Genomic DNA, 19,374 nt, shown 5'->3' on the forward strand with positions numbered 1-19,374 from the left:
CCTTCCACCTCTCCGTCTTGCCGTGCCATATTTACCATTTCCATACATATATATATATATGTGCGTGTGTATATATATATTTTTTTTGGGTGGTGGTGTTAATCCAACTGTTTCCTTTCCGAGCGTTTATCTTTCCTAGCCGGGAGCCGCTGCTCCGGCTGGGCGGGCGAAGCTGCGCCGAGCGGGGAGGGCAGGGCGGGCTCCTGGGCATGGCCCCAGCCACGGGCTGGGGCTGTTCGTGCTTCTCCTACAGCCTCCTTCTGCCTTCAAATAGCGGATAAAAGCTTCGTGCATTTTTGTCAAATACAAGATCGAAGAAGGTACAAATATTTGCCTTAAATTATCTCTGAACACTCCCTCCATTCTATTTATGTTTTCTAATCCTTTTAGATCCTTTTCCTTTCTTTCTCCAACCGCCTCCCCCCGCCCCCACCCCCCACCCCCCCCCGCCATCTGTAAATAGAAACGCACCCTGTAGGTTGGCCATGAATGGAGATTTACGGATAAAAGTCAAGAACTTCTGTCTTTCTCTGTGGAGAATGCCGTAACATTCTTATTAAAAAAAAAAAAAAAAAAAGGGGGGGGGGGGGGGAGAATACGCGGACTCCGCTGCCGGCGCGGCTGTGCGGCGCTGCTCCCTGGAGGAAACGTGGGACGCCCGGAGCCGAGAGCCGCGGCCGGGCGCCGTGCGGTGCGGTGCGGTGCCTGGCCCTCCCGCTGCGCACCGGCGCACGGCGCCCCGCAGCCCGCCTCGCCGGGCACCGGCCTCGAGGGGCTGCGGGCTCCAGCGGGCGGTTATCTGAAAGCTTCCCAAAGCAGGCAAAATGCAACTCTCCTATGGGCACGGATTTCTTTGTGTATGTTTTTCAAAGGGCAGGCTCCGCTTAGGCTCCGTTGTACTTTTCGTTTAGTCTGTGCGCGCAATTGTACCCGCTCCAGCGAGTGTCCACTCCAAACCCTTCTACCACCCCACCCCCCTTTCCACCCCCAACTTAAACGTCCCCTTTCAGTTAGATCCCGATTTTGTGTTCTGTTACACCGCCCTCATGAACGTAGTGTATAAGTGCCCTCCAATCACTTCTTCTCAGGAGAATGTATTTTTTTCAAAGTCCTATTTTTTTCAAAGGCAATCGAGTTTGGGTGAAAGAGAGGCAAAGCCTTATTCACTCGGGATATCTTCCCGCGGGGAAATCTAATTGAAATGAAACAGCCAAGAAAAAGTTCTGCAATTCGCATTTGCTGATAAGACAGCTACTGAACAACGGACCTCCTCGGAGTCCTAACTTAGTTTGCAAGATATTTTTCTTTCCGAAGCTGACGGAACAAACACACCTTCCAGCAGTATTTCAAACAAGAAGTGGGACCCACTTGTAGAGATAACCAAGCTGTCTCGAAATGATCTCAAGATAGTGTCAGGCGGTAAAGATATGGTTGTAAACACACACAGTAACTTTATATGTTCGACGTTCAAATTAACATTGAAATGCAAATCTGCTAGGTGATCACTTCTACGCTCAAGAAACTGACGATATACATATATATATACATAGGATTGTTTATGTACACGTATATATATGTAAGAGACTAGGTATACGTATACTTTATAATTCTGTGTGTTAGCTGAGTAAACCAAAAAGCAATTATCAGCAACGATTGCTGATGCTGGCAGCTTGGGACAGCCTGGCACGTGATGGAGCAAAGCTCTAGCAGTGGGCAATCTCACCCAAATCGACTCAGAGCGCGGTGTCACCCCTGCGCCGGTCGGCCGGGCGGGGGCAGCGCTGCCGTGCCCCCCTCCCCCCCGCTCCCCCAGAGCCCGCCGCAGCCGCCTTTCCCGTGGGGGCACAGTGCGCGGTGTTTAGCGTGCGCAGCGGCGGCACCATCGCGGTGGAGGATCGTCCTCCAGCGGGGCACCGTCCCTGCCCGGTTGCCCGGTCCCCGGCCGGCCTCTCCCCGCGCCGAGGCGCGCAGGCAGCGCACAGGCAGCGCGGCGACCTCTGCTGGCCGAGGGGCGATCGGCCGCGGCCCCGCACCGTGGGCACGTTTCGGACCTTTTGTGCCTTTCCGCCTGTTACTCTGCGAATATCATCCTCCCCGCCTCCGCACGGGCCACGGTGAGACACCCCCCCCTCGCCCCCTCGGGTGACCTCGAAGGCTGCAAGCTGGCAAAAGATCCGAGTAATTAAAAAAAAAACAAAAACAAAACCCGACAAAACAACAAAAAAAGAGTCGTCCCAATGCCTGAGAAAAAAAATGCGCGGATTTTATGACAGAGACGGAAACAGGGAAGGTGTTTTCCTGTACTTCGTCCTATGCATTTCCCCCATGGACGCTTGTATTTCTTTTAAAAATTTGGCCTGATTAAAATACATCCCCTCAGCTCTGAAATAACGCATCTTATTTTCCACCGTTACACCTTTATTTGAAAGCAAGTCAATCTGTTTTTAATCCTATTAACCCCCATCTCCTGACTTTTAGGGTTTTAACTACTACTTCTGGAGAGGTGATTGCATTTTAAGCTTGATCTTTGCAAATGATGTGCAATAAGCGAGAAACCTGTCTCCGCCCCAATAAACCAGGATTAGGAAGAAAAGGAGGGTTTTGATCACGGTTTTTTCCCCCCTCCTGTGCTACTGATCTGCTCACTGTGTATTCGATTCGCGTTTCCAGGAAGGGGAATCTCTGTATTTAGCCAGCATCAGAATCGGGTTTAAGGGAGTGGAATAATGAGTGGAACTGCCAGTTTCAATGAATAAGGTATTCAGAGAAAAACCCTCCTGAAGGATTTCTCTTTTATGGTATCAATATACATGGGAATGGAAAGACATAAAATGGGATTTGTACATATTAGAGACACTTCCGAAAATATATGTTAATTTCATTCCCCCTTCCCCCCCCCCCCCCTTTTTCTTATTTATTTACTTTTGGGGAGGGGACTGGGGGAGCCTGCTAAAAGTCGGTGGCTCTACACAGCAATCAATAGCTTTCATCACGTTGAGGGGCTCAAATGAGATTATATGCATTCTAGGGAAGGAAACGGGTGAAAAAAACCAACACAACAAATAACCCCCCAGCAAACCAAACCCCAAACTCACAGCGGCGATTAACCCCTTCTGTCCCGTAAAAAACAGCTATAAATTCTGTTCTGACTTTGCTTAGCGGCGAAAACTAGGGCTGTTTCCCAGGGGAGAAAAAAAGTGAGAAAAAAGATCAGCTTTGGGAAATATTTGAAGAGGTAGTGCTGGTTTCGGAAGAGAGGCAGCACTAGGGTCTGGGTGAGGTGCCGTTGCCGGCCAGGGCTGGGGCACTACCAAGCTGCGACGGCCGAGCCCCGGGCGCGCCCCCGGCAGCGGGGGCTCCCACCCGTCCCGCCGGGGCCCGCCGGTGTAACCGTCCCGCGGCTCAGACCGAGGGTCCTGCCCGCGGGGAGCAGCGAGGTGTCGTCTCGTCCCGTCCCGTCCCCCAACGACCCCGACTCCCGTTGCGAGGGCCGTTTTTTGTCCCACTGCATGGCAGTGGCTCGGCGCAGCCTCGCCACTCGGCACGCAGAAGGGCTCCTTTAGTTGGCTTCGGTTTACAACTTTTCTTGAGGAGCTTTGGCCGGAAAGATGCTTTGCAAGAAGAGTCGGTTTGGGCTCCCAGAGGTTCAGATTCCCCCTCGCTGCCTGGTGGGATGCGGCGAGGAAATCAGGGCTGAGCCCGTGCAATTTGCCGAGAAGAGGAAGGAGTTTCGCACAAGGCTGAACTGGAAACAACGCAGCGGGGAATCAATCACGAAATGTATTAGCTGCTCCAGGGTGTGTCTTTGACTCATCTAGAGGTGTGCGATCTTTAATCTTCAAATCTTAGCTACTGCATATGAGTGAGAAGTGTACCGTAACAGCACTAAATCTATCAAAACACAAGAAAACCTGTCAGTGGGCTTCTGCGCGCCCAGGAAACCTTTGTGACTTTGGTAATACAATTTGGCTTATTAAATCGCTCTACCGCTTAAAAAAAAAAAAAAAAGGAAATTAAAAAAAAGCCATCCTTTTCCTCCTCGGAGTGTGCTAGCTCTGTCACAGAACCGGCCAGCGTCACCAGCCCCACTTTAATCCGGTCAGAAATGGGCACACTAACGGGGAGTGCAGGCAGGGGAGCAAGGTCTTTGGCAGTTGGGGGAAAATAAACCCCAAAAATTCTGGGGGGAGGAAAATCCGCGAAGATGTTAAGATTCGGGCAGAGCGCGAGTCGGGCCGGGCGGTCCGAGGCAGGACTGGAACAGCCCGGTCTCTCCTCAGCCGAACACCGCCCGGCCTCGGCAGCGGGCGCACACGGGGGGCGAGGCGGATCGGGGATATTTATTGCTTTAAACTTTCCCCTTTGTTATCTTCCCCGTGTCAGGAAGTGTTCGAGGACAGGAAATACAGCCTCAATTTTGTCTCTGGGGCGAACAGCAATCTCTGGGTAGAGAGGGAGTTTAAGGCACGCTTTCCAGTCCCGCTCTGCCGGGGGTCCCGCCGGGAGGGGATCGGGCCCTTTTCGTTCTTTCCGCGGTCCGTGGGGGCCGTGGGGGGCCGAGAGGGGAGGCAGCGAGCCCACGTCGGGGGACAAACTGCCGGTAGAGGAGGGAGGCGGAGCAGCGGGATAACCCTGTCCCCCTGGGTAGGCGCGGGGGACACACCACTTCTACCCGCTCGTGAACAGGCTCGTTCCCACTGGAGGTTTTCCTCGCCAGAATAACCTCAGCTAGCGTTCCGGCTCAGTGCTGCTACAGTGGTCACTTCTTCAGTTCCCGGGAAAACAGCCCAGACCCTCAGCTCTGGAGCATGGCTTTGGAAAGAAAAAGAACCAAACCAAGAAAGCACGTAAATAATTAACAACACCCTCATCACCACCACTAGCAACGATAACGCCACAGCACACACAGCAGCCGGGGCGGGCCCAGCGGTGCTGTCGAGGCCCGCGGCCGCTGCACAAGTCTGCCCGCTCCCTGCCCACCTCGCCCGACTGGAGCGCACCGGGGTGCCCCGAGGCCGCCCCTCGCTGGGCGGCGGGGGCGGGCGGCTTCGCTCCACTCCGGTCAGCTCCGCTCCGCTCCGCAGCCTTCGCGACGGCACTGCCAGCTCCGCGCAGCGCCACGGGGCTCCCGGCACCACGGGTCACCCGACCCAGGGCCGAGGCGAGGAGCCAGGGGCGGCGGGGAGAGCTGCATAGCCTCCCGGTGCGGGCGGCACCGGCTGTCCTACGAAGGGCTCTTCCCCGACGAGCGAAGGCGCCTTCCCTCAGAGACAATTAGGCATTCATTACTGCCTCCCTCGCCCCTGCCCTTGCTCTCAGCCGCGTCTTTGATGTCTCACCAGTTTGGAACATGGCTGTGCGGCGGGCACTGCCCAGTTGTCCTTCTGAGAGGCTCGCTGTCTTCGGCGCCTTGCAGACCTTTGCAACAGGGTTTCCAGCAATGCATAAGCAGTAAGACCCAACAGCAGCAAAGTGGAAACAGCACCAAATAAATGAAGGAGTGTAGCAACTAGAAGAAACTAAGTTTGACCATGGGTAGTGGATTACTTGTCCGACGGGGAGTGATCTGCTTTAGACCTAGCAGTGGATATTCCACCTGTCTTTGATCATTCTAAGGTATATTTATTGCATCCCAAAAGAGCACAATAAAATTGACAGGCTCAACCTGAAGAAAAAAACCCAAAAAACAAACCGAACACACAGAGTTATCTGCATGGAGGCTAGACAGGTCGAGTTAATTAGCCCAAGTATGGATGTGTGTAAACACAAAATGATGCCCTGTTACATTAGCTATTATTGCTTAGGTCTTGAAAACAAACCTTGCAAAATTAATGACCACAGAAGCAGTAGGGAGACCCAAAAAGTAGATGAAGTCTGAACAGGGAACAGTTAGAACCCTATATCCATAAATACTGTTCGGTGTGCTCGCGTGAATATCCCTGCAATGCTCACAGGTTATTATACCTGTTCTGAGGACAAGATTCCTCACTACAACAGAAAAAAAAAATAAAACCCCCAAACTAAAAAAGCCTAACAAGATTTGCACAATACTAACCCTGCAAGTTTCAAAACTGCAGACACAAATTTGTTAAAGTAGCTACATACAAAACAGGAGAATCCTGAGTGAAAGTAGTGCAATCAGCATGTTAGGGGGATGAATTAAAGACGGACCATGACCCTTTGTACCATCATTTCTCATGCATGAAAGCAGAAGAATGGAGGGGGGGATTGTTATGTATTGTCCACTGTTCAGTGGTCTCTGTTTTGAACAGGGGCAAATAAAAGCCATCAATAAATCATAAATCTTACATTAAGAACAAACACTCACAACATACTTATGGCTTAGCACTTTTTCCTGCTAGTGGAACATGTGCCATCCATTACATATGAAGATGAAAGGTATATCACACAATACAATGGTATTGAGTTATATATGTATATAGATAGAAAAACAATCAGAGTATTAATGCAATAGATACCACCAATACATGTGTTACACATTTGTAACATTTGTCTGGAGCATCTAATGATTATTAAAGCTACTTGTGGTTTCCTTTGTATTGCTCAGAATCCTGGATTCAGCCCCAGCTCTTGAAATGAGCTGTATCATGAGTAAGTGAAGCAAGAGCTGCCAGTCATTGTTTGTTCTTTCTCTTTCTCTTTCTCTTTCTTTTTCTCTTTCTCTCTCTCTTTTTCTCTTTCTCTTTCGGTGGGTGTGTATTTCTGCCTGTATGGTTATTTGCATCCACATATTGTGACTTTTCCAACTCTGTTGTATACAGCTTTTGTGTTCCTGTGTAAAAAAACCCACTTGTACAGGGTGAACTCAGCATCTGAAGACCCTGCAAGTAAGGTGTGTACTTTAACAGTTTCGCTGCCAAATATATGTTTTGCAGATCAGGAATTTTAAAATGATATCAGCTTCCTATCTGCACATGTATTATATTTGAAGTGCAGATTAGAGGAAATTTGATGTCTTTACAACGATTTTCCAGTTTGCCTGTAGATTGTCTGCTATGTACTAGTTCATTGGTTCCATGAGAGGTTGGAAAGAAAATAAAATCTCTTAGAAGGAGGCAGACCAGTAAATGCGTTCTAGCCCCAGGACTGTACTTGATGACATGTACTCTGGGCAGCACTGCAAGTGCAATCAGTAAAGAGGCTGTGTCATTCCCACTGTTGTCAAGAGAACCAAAATGAATGGAGGGCCTTGGAAAAAGGCTAGATATGATCTGATCTGAAGACCATATGCATTTTTGCCATGTTGCAGGACAAAGTGTGTGTGCAAGGAGTGAACGCCATACAGAGATCGAAGGCTAGGGGAAAGGTAAAAAATGGATGAACCTGGTGGTAGGAGTAGGAGAAGCCTAAGCTAAAATGTGTTAAGGAATAAGTAGAACCACAGAGGTACAGAGGGGAGAGAAATGTTTAAGGAATTGAATGCTGTGCCATAGGAAACTGAGAAAATAAGGAAGAAGGAAAGAAACTGGTGGTGAAAAGGATAGAAAAGAAAGAGCATGGCAGAATAAGGAAGGAAGACAGGGAAGATGGTGACAGGGCAGGAAAACAGAAAGAAGAGATCTTCTGTCTTGGAGTTGCTATGTGTATTTGTGTTTGACGCTGAGGCTGTGACAAATCAAATGCTGCCACTGATGACGAGAATTTGGCACTCAAAAGTCTTCCAATCTCTCTCACAAAAATATTTTTCTGTTAGGGCTGCTGTCAGTCTTAATATATTTAACAAAACATGGTTATGTTATATTCACTTTAAAAATCTAATTTTTAAATTTTTTTTTTTACTCTTGGATCTGCATAAGATTTCTTTTTCCTAAAAAATAAAATGCTTTTGTTTGTTTGTTTGTAAGAAAGCTTTGCTCTTCCAAAAGAAAGTACCCCCCCCCACCCAAACCTCCTTCCCCAAAAATCTCCCTCTCTCTCTGTAACTCCTGTAGGTCAAAGAGAACCCTTGCTCTGCGTATGTGCAGAAACTAGCAGGCCTATAAAAACTTGATGTGAGTCAGCACTGCTCCATAAAAGGTCAACTACAGCTGAATCAGGCTACTCTTAAAAGGCATCTACCACAGAGAAGGAATATGAGACAGACATGAACAGTTTAGAAAGGGATAGGTATTAATCAGAGCAAAAGACAGAAGGCAAAGAACAAAAAATTCTGCCAAGCCTTAATACTTTTCTACTAATATGTCCAACAATGCCCATATAACCTGCACATGCTGACTGTCTAAGGTCAGGTTGATCTTAGCTATGCAAAAGGAAGCAGCTGTCAACTGTGGAACATGGCAGATGGAGAACTCTTATCAGATTTTTTAAAACCTGAAATTACTTTTTTTGTTTTTAATTTAGAAATTGATTTGCTGTGTGACATTAGAAACGGTAATACTGGCACCACATGTTGCAATGAACCATCTTCCACCTCTGTGTGACAAGATAAGAATGTTTTTATGGTGGGTGTATATTTTGGCATACTTGGATTTTCAATAGTAATTGGGGTCAGCCTTATTTGTTTCAACCTCTTGCCTCTTTATCTAGGCTGTGCTATAAATATTACTCTGTTGATACTGAAACTATTGGGTTTGACAACATTTGTGTATGTGTTGGAAAGGAAAAACTGGTTTTATTGCAGGAATTATGACAGTAGGTCAGAATAGATAAGCAGAATAGTCCTTCCTTTCTCTCAAATCTCTGTTAGGTAATTGGCAGTGTTTCTTGGTGGAACTTCACTGACATGAAAAGTTAGAGCACTCATGACTCAAAAGCTGAGCAAATGGTTAACATGTTAAGACAAAAATAAGGTATGCCAGATGCATGAAGCACCACAAAAAATTATTTAGAATATACTGTGTAACGAGGCTTTAATTGTTGGTTTTAATGATAATGATAATAATATGCCCATCTGTGATTTCTTAGGGTCTCAGAAAGTCAACACAACCATTGCCTCAGGGACTCAGTCCTTAATAATAGGATTGGAGTTGTGGGTATATGGGCACAGGGGGGGATTTGCAGGACTCAGTCAAAAGTTTTTAGTCAAACAATATGGTGAGGCAGGCAATAATTATGATACCCATTTTACAGATACACAGAACTGTCCTTCCAAGTGAAAAAGAGTGAAATTCTACTGCCAATATTATCAGTGGGAAGCTTGTTGTTGACTTATGGTGCAGTATCCTGACATATTTCTCAGCCTTAAGAATCAAAGTTACACTGTCTCTGCATTTTTATGTTCCAGCAAATAAATGTGTATGTTGCAAAGGTAGCTGAGTGTGCAATATTATACTGGTGCATCAGCTTTAATACTTAAGCAGACATAAACCCAAATGTTTTTACATACATTTTCATCTGTGATCCCCCTAGATCTGCAAATCTTACAGATGATCCTGCCTGCTAGCAAGCAGTTTTAAAGTGGAAAAAAGCCACAGTATTTCGGGTAGAATTTTGTTCCTTATGCACTTTACAGTACACATAAATGACCTTTGACTCTAAGGTTATTTATTATGCAAATGGACTCCTTACGGGCTTAAGGGCTCTGTTTATAAAGTGGTTAAGAATTTGCCTATTTTTAAGGATGCAAGTCACTCCACTGTCATAAATGGCCTCACAAATATGTTTGAAGGCAGGCACATAGAATATGTGGCTTCCTAAACCTCTGTCACCTTCCATTCATTTATAATATTTCTCACACACTGTCATCATCACAAAGGACCAATTTCAGTTGTTTTGGGTGAAATCTTGCCTCTATTCTTAAGAACTCTTATGGAAGAGGAAGGAAGGATTTTCTGAAAGTTACCATCTTGAACTGTTAGTTGACTTCCTGTCTTTTCTTCTTTTGGAAGAAGTGTTTCAGTTTATACAAGTTGGTTACACCTAAACTCACCACATCTTGATTCTTCTATAAATTTAAGAGCTCAAAAAGAAACAGCCATGTGCTTCAGAAGGGCTGCTCTTCAGTTTAAGAAAATAACAAGTAATGGTTTCATGGGCTTTGTAGAAAGTCAAGCAGATACTAAGTAAAGGTTCTTACAACTTGCTTCTATCTTAGGAACATATTTCAGCTTCTTTTCTTCTTATCTTTTCTTCCTGTGAATTAGTCCCATTCAGTACATTCATATATTCATTGGAAGAAATATTAATGATTGAAGGTACATGAACACAGCTTAGATTACTAGCACCACCTGGAATAGTTAGGTATCACAGTCCAGAACTGTAGAAACACGCATTTTTGGGCCAAAACATACAAATACTTAGTTGGATGATTAATTACATTGATGCACTAAGTCAGGACCTCTATTATAAAAGTTTCAATACAGACTTCTGTGACAGAAACCTTAGCCAAAGGTGCTCTATTGTTCAGGTCAGTGCAATTTTCATGTGAGAAAAGCCCCCCATATGCTCAAACATTTTTTCTGTCCAATATGTACACTACAGATGAGATTTTTTTTTCTTTTTCCCCAGAAAGTTACAAGATTGAGTATATCACAGTCATTAGAATACTTTTCCTCAGAAGCTAGAAGTATCTGTAAATATGTCCAGTTACAGAAACAAAATTTATATAGGCTTCATAAAATTGTACCTAAGACAAACTCAGTTTATTTAAACCAATTAACAAAAGTGCTTTTACTGAAAAGAAAATGTGCACTGGAAATTACTTATAGACAGCCAAAATACTGTTGGAAATTGAATTCTTAGGCTTAAATATATTCAAAATTAAACATAATTTTAGGAATCTTTTAATGTTCTGATGACATAGAAACAAAATGGTAAAGAAATGAGGAGGGAGAGAGAAGTGAAGTGGAATAAAGTGCAGTAATATGCAAACTATAGTCTTTTTCATAGAAGGAATATCTTGTGGTTAGTTAGTGGTAGTAGAATCACATATAATTAGGAGTCAAACTGATAGAGTAGTACATTTACTTCAGTAGTAGAATCCTAAACAGTGAGTATAGTTCAGTTGTGCTTCCTTTTTTTAGGTTTGGTCTGTCCTTTTTAAACATTTTAAGTCAAACATGCAATTAATCTGCCAATTTAAACAAGATCTTTAGAAAACTTCCAACACAGAATGAGCATGTTTTCCCGTGTACTGTAAATGTTTACCTTTTATGCTAATCCCACCACCTCATATTATTCTTAAGGAAGTTTTGGATTGCTAAATAAATAACTTGATGCAATTATATTCAGACACTTACAGGGACAAAATGTGTCTAGTGCTTGTGAATAGAACACATATAATCTCTATGAGTCTACCAACTCGCTAATACTACCATTTCAGTATCCTGTGTGCAACCATCAATAAATTATGACTTTGCAGCTATATCTTTAACTGATTAATTGCAGGCTTCCAAAATAAGTTGTTCCCCGCGTCCCCCCCCCCCCCCCCTCCTCCTAACATGTCAGTAATAAGGCTATTATATTTACAGACAAAAGAGTGTGCTGATACAACATTAAGCTTGTGAAACTAACTTAAAACCATGGCAAGCTTTTGTTGGGTATGAAATGCTGATATCTGAGACAATATTCACTTTGTTTTGCTTAGGTAATGCAGGGATATGGAGACAAACTCTGAAGCAGAAACATGCACACTGATTGCTATGACTATTAATTTCCTTGTTATCAATTCAATCAGTTAAGAAAAGGGAAATAACCTCAGCTCCTGATTCCTGTGACTAAGCTATGGCAAAAAAAGTGTAGGGGATGTGTCACAGAATTGTGGTTTTGGGACCTACTTTTATAAGCACTGAATACCAGGGTCAGTTCTACAACATAGCTTAAATTACTATTGACTGATAGCTATTGATTATATTGCAAAGGTGAACTGAACCCTGATGAGAATGTGGTGGAGGTAATTTTCTTGGTGAAGTAGTGCCTGAATGTTGACTATATATGACCTGTAGCCTACTGAAATACACATTTTTTCTATCCATTTAAAAGTAGATATAAAAAGACTTCCAAAAAAAGAAGAAATTGGCAGATACTGCCGTATGCAGATGTGTGTGAAGAATGTCTGCTCAGTGCATCCATTGGGAGTGGTTTATGGCTTTAAGACCATCCTTCAAGGTCCTATATCTTGGGGTCCTAAAAGCTGATGTGAGAATGCACAGCCCTTTTTACATGACTGTTGCATAGTGTGTACTCCACTGGAGTACAGCAATGCTCTGGTGACAGAACACTTTTCCAACATGTCTTATAGCCAGCTGCTACTCTATTTTCTGTGCATCTGGCTGAATAAAAAGCTTAAAGGCTTCTGTACACACTGACATGAACAGGGCCAGAGTGGCCCTCAGGGTATGCCGTGGTACATTCATGATGGATACAGAAAGGTACTAAGGCAATATTAATTGTCCCTTCTTTAAAGCTGTAGTTCTGGTTGCCTTGAACATCACCAGAGATACTATGAGCATTACAGTCCCCAGTGGAAATCAAGGCGTAGCATGTTTGCCACCATAAAACCATGATAATAAAAAATGTCTGCCTCAAACCTTTTAGAATCTATAGTACTGGTGAAGGGAAGGAAGGGAAAAGGAAATGGCACAAAAAGTGAGTTTTTGAAGATTAAACAGCATGCATGAAAACAACATGGAATGAAATGCAGGTTTCCTGAGTTAGTGTTTTTGAATATACTATATACTCTGTGCTGAATATCCATGACCGTAAGTACAGTGAGGGCTAGATCCAAGAAAAGTGGTGTAATTACAGTAGATTTACATCTTGTGCTCCAAAACTCTTTGATGTTTTTGTAGGAAAATCTGGAACCCTGGGCTTGGATGTCTCAGCTTGCAGGGGTGTGAGGTGAGGTACGTGATCCCAAATGCGTGTCCACTGCAATAATGTTTGCCTGCAGTCAGCATGCTGATCAAGGAGATGTGTAGAGTTCCTAAGTGGGAAGCACCTGAAAACTATTAGGTTTCCAGTCCTCTCCCTGTTCATGGCTTTGACTACTTAGCTATGGCTGCGAAAAAGCACTTTAATCTGGCTGAGAGTAAAAGCTTAGTGATTGCACAGATCTTTTATGAAAAAGCAGGACAGAAGACCCTGTTAAAAACAAACAAAACCAAGAGAAAACAAAGCTAACCACAACACGCTGCTGTCAGGCACCTGTTAGACAATAACTTACAGATTACAGGACTCACTCCAGATGTACCTGAGAAGACTCAAGGTGACACCTTCCATGTTCCATCAGAGAGTTGCTGTCACCTTGCTATTATTACCCTGGTGGGAGCAGGGGACTGGGAAAAGGATAGGCATCTTCCGACCATTCTGCTGAAGATGTACAACTGTGAAGAAGAGATCTGCTGAACCAGAAAGCAAGAACAGTAGGAAGCATGTTTGTGAAGCTCAGTGACGGGTCACTGAACTGGATGAAAAAAAAATCCAAGCTGTGATCTCTGTCTCAAGGCTTATAACCACATTTTGTTCATAGATAGTTCATATAGTGGTTGGACAAGGAGCTACAAATATGAACTTTTCTGCTCTTCAATGAGCAGATTAAAGATCATGTTCCTTGGGTTCTCATCTTTTGGTCCTATAAATCTTAAATTCTTTTCTGATCTCTGCAGAAGCCAGTTAAAGTATTAGAAACACTGTGCACATATTAGTACAGCTCTGTATCCAGTCAGAAGGAGTTTGGGTGATACCACGTGGAGCTGAGGTGGACATACTTCAGTCTCATCATCTGGGTGCTTAGTTAAGTATTTGTAAGAGTGCCATACACTGACTCCCAGTAATAACACAACAGAGAATTAAAAGAATACTTTAAAATGGAAAGGTTCCTATTACATGTTCACTTATTGACTGTTAGATATTTCCAATAAATAATTGTCAGTGGCACATAGCATTGCTTCTTATTGTTTGTAAGCCAAAAGAACACAAAAGCATAGTGTTCTTTTTGCTTTTGTTGACTGAACAGTCAACAGTATTTTCAATGTGACTTTTGGAACAAATAAGGGTCTGTGCTGTTAGTATATGCAGATTTTTTCATGAGTATCTGTTTTACATGAGTGAATGCTTGGAAACTGTAGCAAGAAATTAATAGACAGTGCAGAAATCCCATGATTGCATCTCTTTCCATTCTCCACCAAGCCCTCAAATGCAGCAGAAATGTTGACCGTGGATGGTGTTAGTATCACTCCACAGGTCTTGTGCTGATGGAGGGATCCAGCTAATGGACATTTTTATAAGACAGATCATTATTTCCTGTCCTTATTCTTCTTTCTGAAAAGTGTTCTTTTCCTCCCTCCTGGTCTTTTTCTGCCATTCACACATTCCTGGTCTGTTCACCTCTTCTGTCATCATGTATAAACCATTATCAATTCCTTTTTCTTTCCATTCTTTTTCTCTGCACTCTGCAATCTCTCAATGTCTCTTCAGAGCATTCCTAAATTTTGTTCTGCTTTCTGTCCTTCTGGCAATGGAGGAAAGGTAGCGAATTTCTAGAAAGAAGTGAGAGAACTACAGAGTTGCCACCTTTACTCCCAGTCTGCACTTCTCTCAGAATGAAACTTTCCCCTTCATATTAGAGACAGGGAAAGGTGTTGATCAGCTGCAGGCTGCTGAAGGAGAGGAAGTGCATTGGCCTTAAAATTATTAATGGCTTCCCAGGTGTCTCAGTTCCATTACAAACACCAATTAGTCTGGTCTGCTCCTTAGCTTTTCTTTCTGTCTCTCCCAGCCTTCTCTTTTCCTTCAGATAATAGAGGAGCTGATAGGAGTTTCACAGCCTCACAGAGACAAGTCTTACAACCCATGAATTTCAGGGGGAAAAAAAAAGTGACAATTTTAATTAGACTATCAGTCTACACTGATTTGTATTGGTTCACATTTTCAAGGATGCCTCTGTAAAGAAAAAAGATCCTCCTACTTGCCACGGTTGCTAAGATTAACTTTGACATTTAGAACATTTCACAACCAGTACTGACTTTGTAGATCATCAGAGCCATCTGCGGCCTGATTCTGTGACTGCTTTTATTAGCAGTTTATGGTTTCTGTCCGAATGTGTTATAAGCAGTGAATGGAAGTAGATTCACACCTAACATTAGATGTGTATCAACTAAATACATCTAGAAGACCTTGTAATTTTTTTTTCTTTCTTTTGAAGGCACACGACCACCCTTAATTTCAGAATCAGCAAAGCACAGCTGCTCCTGGATTGCAGAGTAGCAAAGATTTCCAGTCACTTCAATTTGCTTAAGAGGCTGTAGCCTTTATTCTCATTGCTCTGATACAGAGCTTGTGCAGCCTTCTTGACATTATAAATTCTGCTGGATGATTTCAGAGCTTTCTTTCTGAGATTGCTTTGAAGTCCACTAACAGTATGCGAGTATTTCAGAGCACTAATTCTTTTCTAATTAGCACTGCTTCTATAAGGGATACATCATATCTTTTCCCATAGATATCCAGTTTGCTTGTAAGTCAGTTGATGAGGCCAACTTTAATCCATAAATTCCTATATGGTTTGAGTCAGTTGTACCTCAGAAACAAGTTCTGCCCCTACTGCAAGTTCAACAGCTCTGAGCTTGTTAGCTCTCTTGCTGCTGTGTGTGGCATAGCTCTCCTCTTACAGTATGTGGTGGGACTCCCCATTCCCCTGGTCATGGTACAGGCTCTGCTCAAAGCAGGCCCACACAATAAGGTGTTATGGCCTTGAAATCTCTTTCCTGCTGCTGCAGAGTTTGTGATATAGAGCTCTGTGCTGTCACCTGACTCTGTTCTGTTTCCATGGGTTTTATGTTTAACTCCCTTCTTGAAAGTAAGTGCATGCATGCATGTATGTGTGTGTCTGTGTGTAATTTGGAGTATCCAAACCCCTTCCTGTTCCTGTCTCTCATCCATTACAATGAGCAGCTGGAGACAGGAGACCACAATCCCATTGAGATGAACCCAAACAAACTCTCCACTCTGATTCTCAAGGGAAAAACAACTGATCTATGTAACAGGGACTCCCACTCGTATTCTGCGACACTTTACAGTTTGAAGTTGTAAGTTTTGGAGGTAAATCCAGACCTGTACATTTAATTTTAAACTTAACATGCCAGGGTTATTCTCTAATCCCAGAAATACTTTTGTGTAGCCCAGGCTAAATCAGCATTGGCACATTAACCAGCTCTGTTCCTTGTGTTTCCTGGTACAAACTGTCCAGATTGTTTGACACTGTTCATTCTCTATATTTGCTGGAGCTTTTAAGCAAGTTAACAATTTCTGCATGTCTGTTCTGGAACGTGAGTGTTTGGACCACAATCCTGGTGAGACTCCTTGCGGAGGTCATGGCTGTGCCAGATTTGGCCCATTGTGCTGTTCTAGTTATCACCAAAGCTGAATAGGATGGCAGACTGTTGTAAACTTCCACTGCTAGAGTTACTCAGTGAGACAAATTTTCTAAACAGAGATTCCTAGGTTCCTGTGTGTTTGTGCACATGCTAGATGAAGTAGAAACTATCTGGAATACATGAAATAACAAATTAATTTTAAGCAGCAAACTTTGTAGATTTTATATTAATTTCAAAATAATAGTGTGGGTAACAGGGCAGATGACATGCTACTCAGTACACAAATATTTTTCAGAATAAACTTAAATAGCATAGGTGGCTCTGTTTACCCTGAATCTTCCAGAAAAATGATGATGAAACTGCAATCCATAACTGAAACAGAAAGTAATACTATTCTGAACAATATGTGAACAACGGCCAAATAGTCCAAGTCAGCAGCAACTGGAGATGATTGGAGGGGTCTGGAGGCAGCAGCTGGAAGTAGATAGTAATACTGCCTTATGCCTCAAAGAAGGGTTACCTCAGAAGAGTAAAAAAAAAATCAAATTAAAGTGTGATTAAAAAAATATTGTGTGTATTATTGTATATTACTGTGTATAGAAATGTGAAAAGTGATATATCAAATTACTAACACTAGTGTGTTCAGATTATTTCTTGGTTTCTTAATAACCTGTTGCTTAATCAATAAACAATGTAGGATCTTAAACAGGTTTTGTTGAAGCCTGTAATATAAAGAAGGAAAGTGGGACTGGTGAAGTAACAAGTAAGCAACAAGAAGGTAACCCATGAAGTAATAAATTATTAGAAGAGTACTTCAGTTGCAGCAGCAATGAGCTGAGAAACATCAGGGCTATGCTCAAATTTACCTCCTAGTTTTTTTTAGCTTTATTTAACCTGATTCCATTTCTTTAGCCAAATGGTATGAATCTAGGATTTGTGTAGGACAGCCTTAGTAAGATTCATCCTTTCTGCAGCACCTAGAGCTTGGATTTATGCTTTTTACCTAAAAGTCTGCCATTCTTTCCTGAAGTTCCTTCTCAGTTCAGTAAGTCAGGAAAAAGGGAAAAGACTAATTTTCTTTTGGTATCTATCACAGGTGAATTATTAAGAGGAGTCATCATTGTGGGGTTAACTAAAAGGATCTTACTAACGATAATCCAATTATAATTAATTGATGACTGAATGATAATCAAATGGTGATTAAGCAATAATTGAATAGTAATCAAACAGTGATTTAATGATGATGAGAATATGGTTTAACAATGATTTGACAATAAATCAGATGATGATTTAAACAGTAATTTGGAACAATAATTTAGATGGTGATTAGATGGCAGTTGAACACTCTGCTACTTACTACACTTCTAATAATTGACCTATAGCTGGATATGTAAATGTTGCTAGCATACAATATAGTCTTAGGCCTAGATAGGCATCAGATACTGGGTAAGGGGTCTCTCAGCCTTGAGGAGTAACCTTGAGAGACATCCTTACCCAAGGGAAGGTCACTGTGTAGCCTGCTGCTGTACAGGAGAACTCAATGGGCTCTGGGGGCTACAGATATCTATAGCATAAAGCATAAAATCACTCCCCCTGCCTCTTTGGTGTATGTGCATGTTTGCAGCTGTAGCAGGTTTAGTTTTTGTCTAGTCCCAGCTCAGGCTGGTACAGCTAGCTCCTGACAAGACATAGCTCAGACTCCCTGGTTCCTGAGAAGGTATTGTCTAGCACAGTTCTCAAGATTTGCACAGCAGGGTTGATTTCAGCCAGGCCTTCTTGTCAGTGATGCCTGAATCAAAGTACTGCTCAGTCAGAGTGGGGGCATCTGTCACAGCATCCTTGTGTAAAACAGATGAACCTTCCCACCCCCCTCCCCTCCCTTTCCTTTCTCCACAAAGTCAGCCTGATACGCTGATAAACATTTGGAGTCTACTCTGACTTTAAATGAAGGCAGCATCACCAGGTGTGGGTTATACATTGCATATAGTACAGCATAAAAAAGGGTTGCGTAAGTTCACATTTAGTTTTCGTGTTGATTTTGACCAACTACCAAGGAGCGCAATTGTAAAATGGGGTACCAACAATTAGATTTTAACAGATACCGTTTTGTTCTTTCTGCTCACATTAGGTATTTCAGATTTGAAGAGCTTGTGCTTTAACCTTCTGTCTACAACTGAGAAAATTAAAAATCTCTCTGCACGTGCAAGCAAAGATCTTTCTCTAACACTGATTCCAGAAGTCAGTGCCTAGGTGAAATATTGTGAGTGTGTCAGTAAAATCCTGAGACCTGGCAATAAGGTTCACCCAGAAATTCTGTACTGCAGCCAAAATCAGCATAGCTTAATTATTCCTAATTCTCACTGCATCTCATTACCAATAGTTTGCATTAGTGGCTTTCCACCATTAGGTGCCTAAATACTGGAGTTTTCAGTGTGTTATGAAAACCTGAAGAGTCAAATAGCAGAGCGCACACTGAAAAGTGGATGTCTGAGCCATGCTCTCTGATTTACAGAGGCTGAGCCCCATGTGAACATGGGCTTTTCACTCCTCCTTCACATAGAAACAGAACAAGGAGACTTCACTTTGTGCCTAACAAATCTGCTGGCCTTCTACCACGGGGTTACAGTGCTGGTGGGTAAGGGAAGAGGGACTGACACCATCTACCTGGACTTGTGCAAAGCGTTTGACACTTTCTCACACAACATCCTTGTCTCTAAACTGGAGATAGTTGGGGTACAGTTAATTTTCTTCTCAGTAACTGGTGCAATGCTGTGTTTTGGATTTAGTATAAGAACAATATTGATAACACACTGATGTTTTCAGTTGTTGCCCAGTAGTGTCTATAATAAGTCAATGACTTTTCAGTTCCTCAGGCCCTGCCAGCCGGAGGGCTGGAGGGGCACAAGAAACTGGAAGGGGACACAGCCAGGACAGCTGACCCAAACCAGCCAAAGAGGTATTCCATACCATACGATGTTATGCTAGTATATAAACCAGAAGGAGTTGGCCAAGGCTGCTCAGGGAGTGGCTGGATACTGGTGAGAGCGTGGTGAGCAGCTGTATTGTGCATCACTTGGGTTTTGCTCCCTTCCCTTCAGATTTT

The sequence above is a fragment of the Falco peregrinus genome, chromosome Z (genome assembly GCF_023634155.1).
Source record: "Falco peregrinus isolate bFalPer1 chromosome Z, bFalPer1.pri, whole genome shotgun sequence".
Taxonomy (NCBI): domain Eukaryota; kingdom Metazoa; phylum Chordata; class Aves; order Falconiformes; family Falconidae; genus Falco; species Falco peregrinus.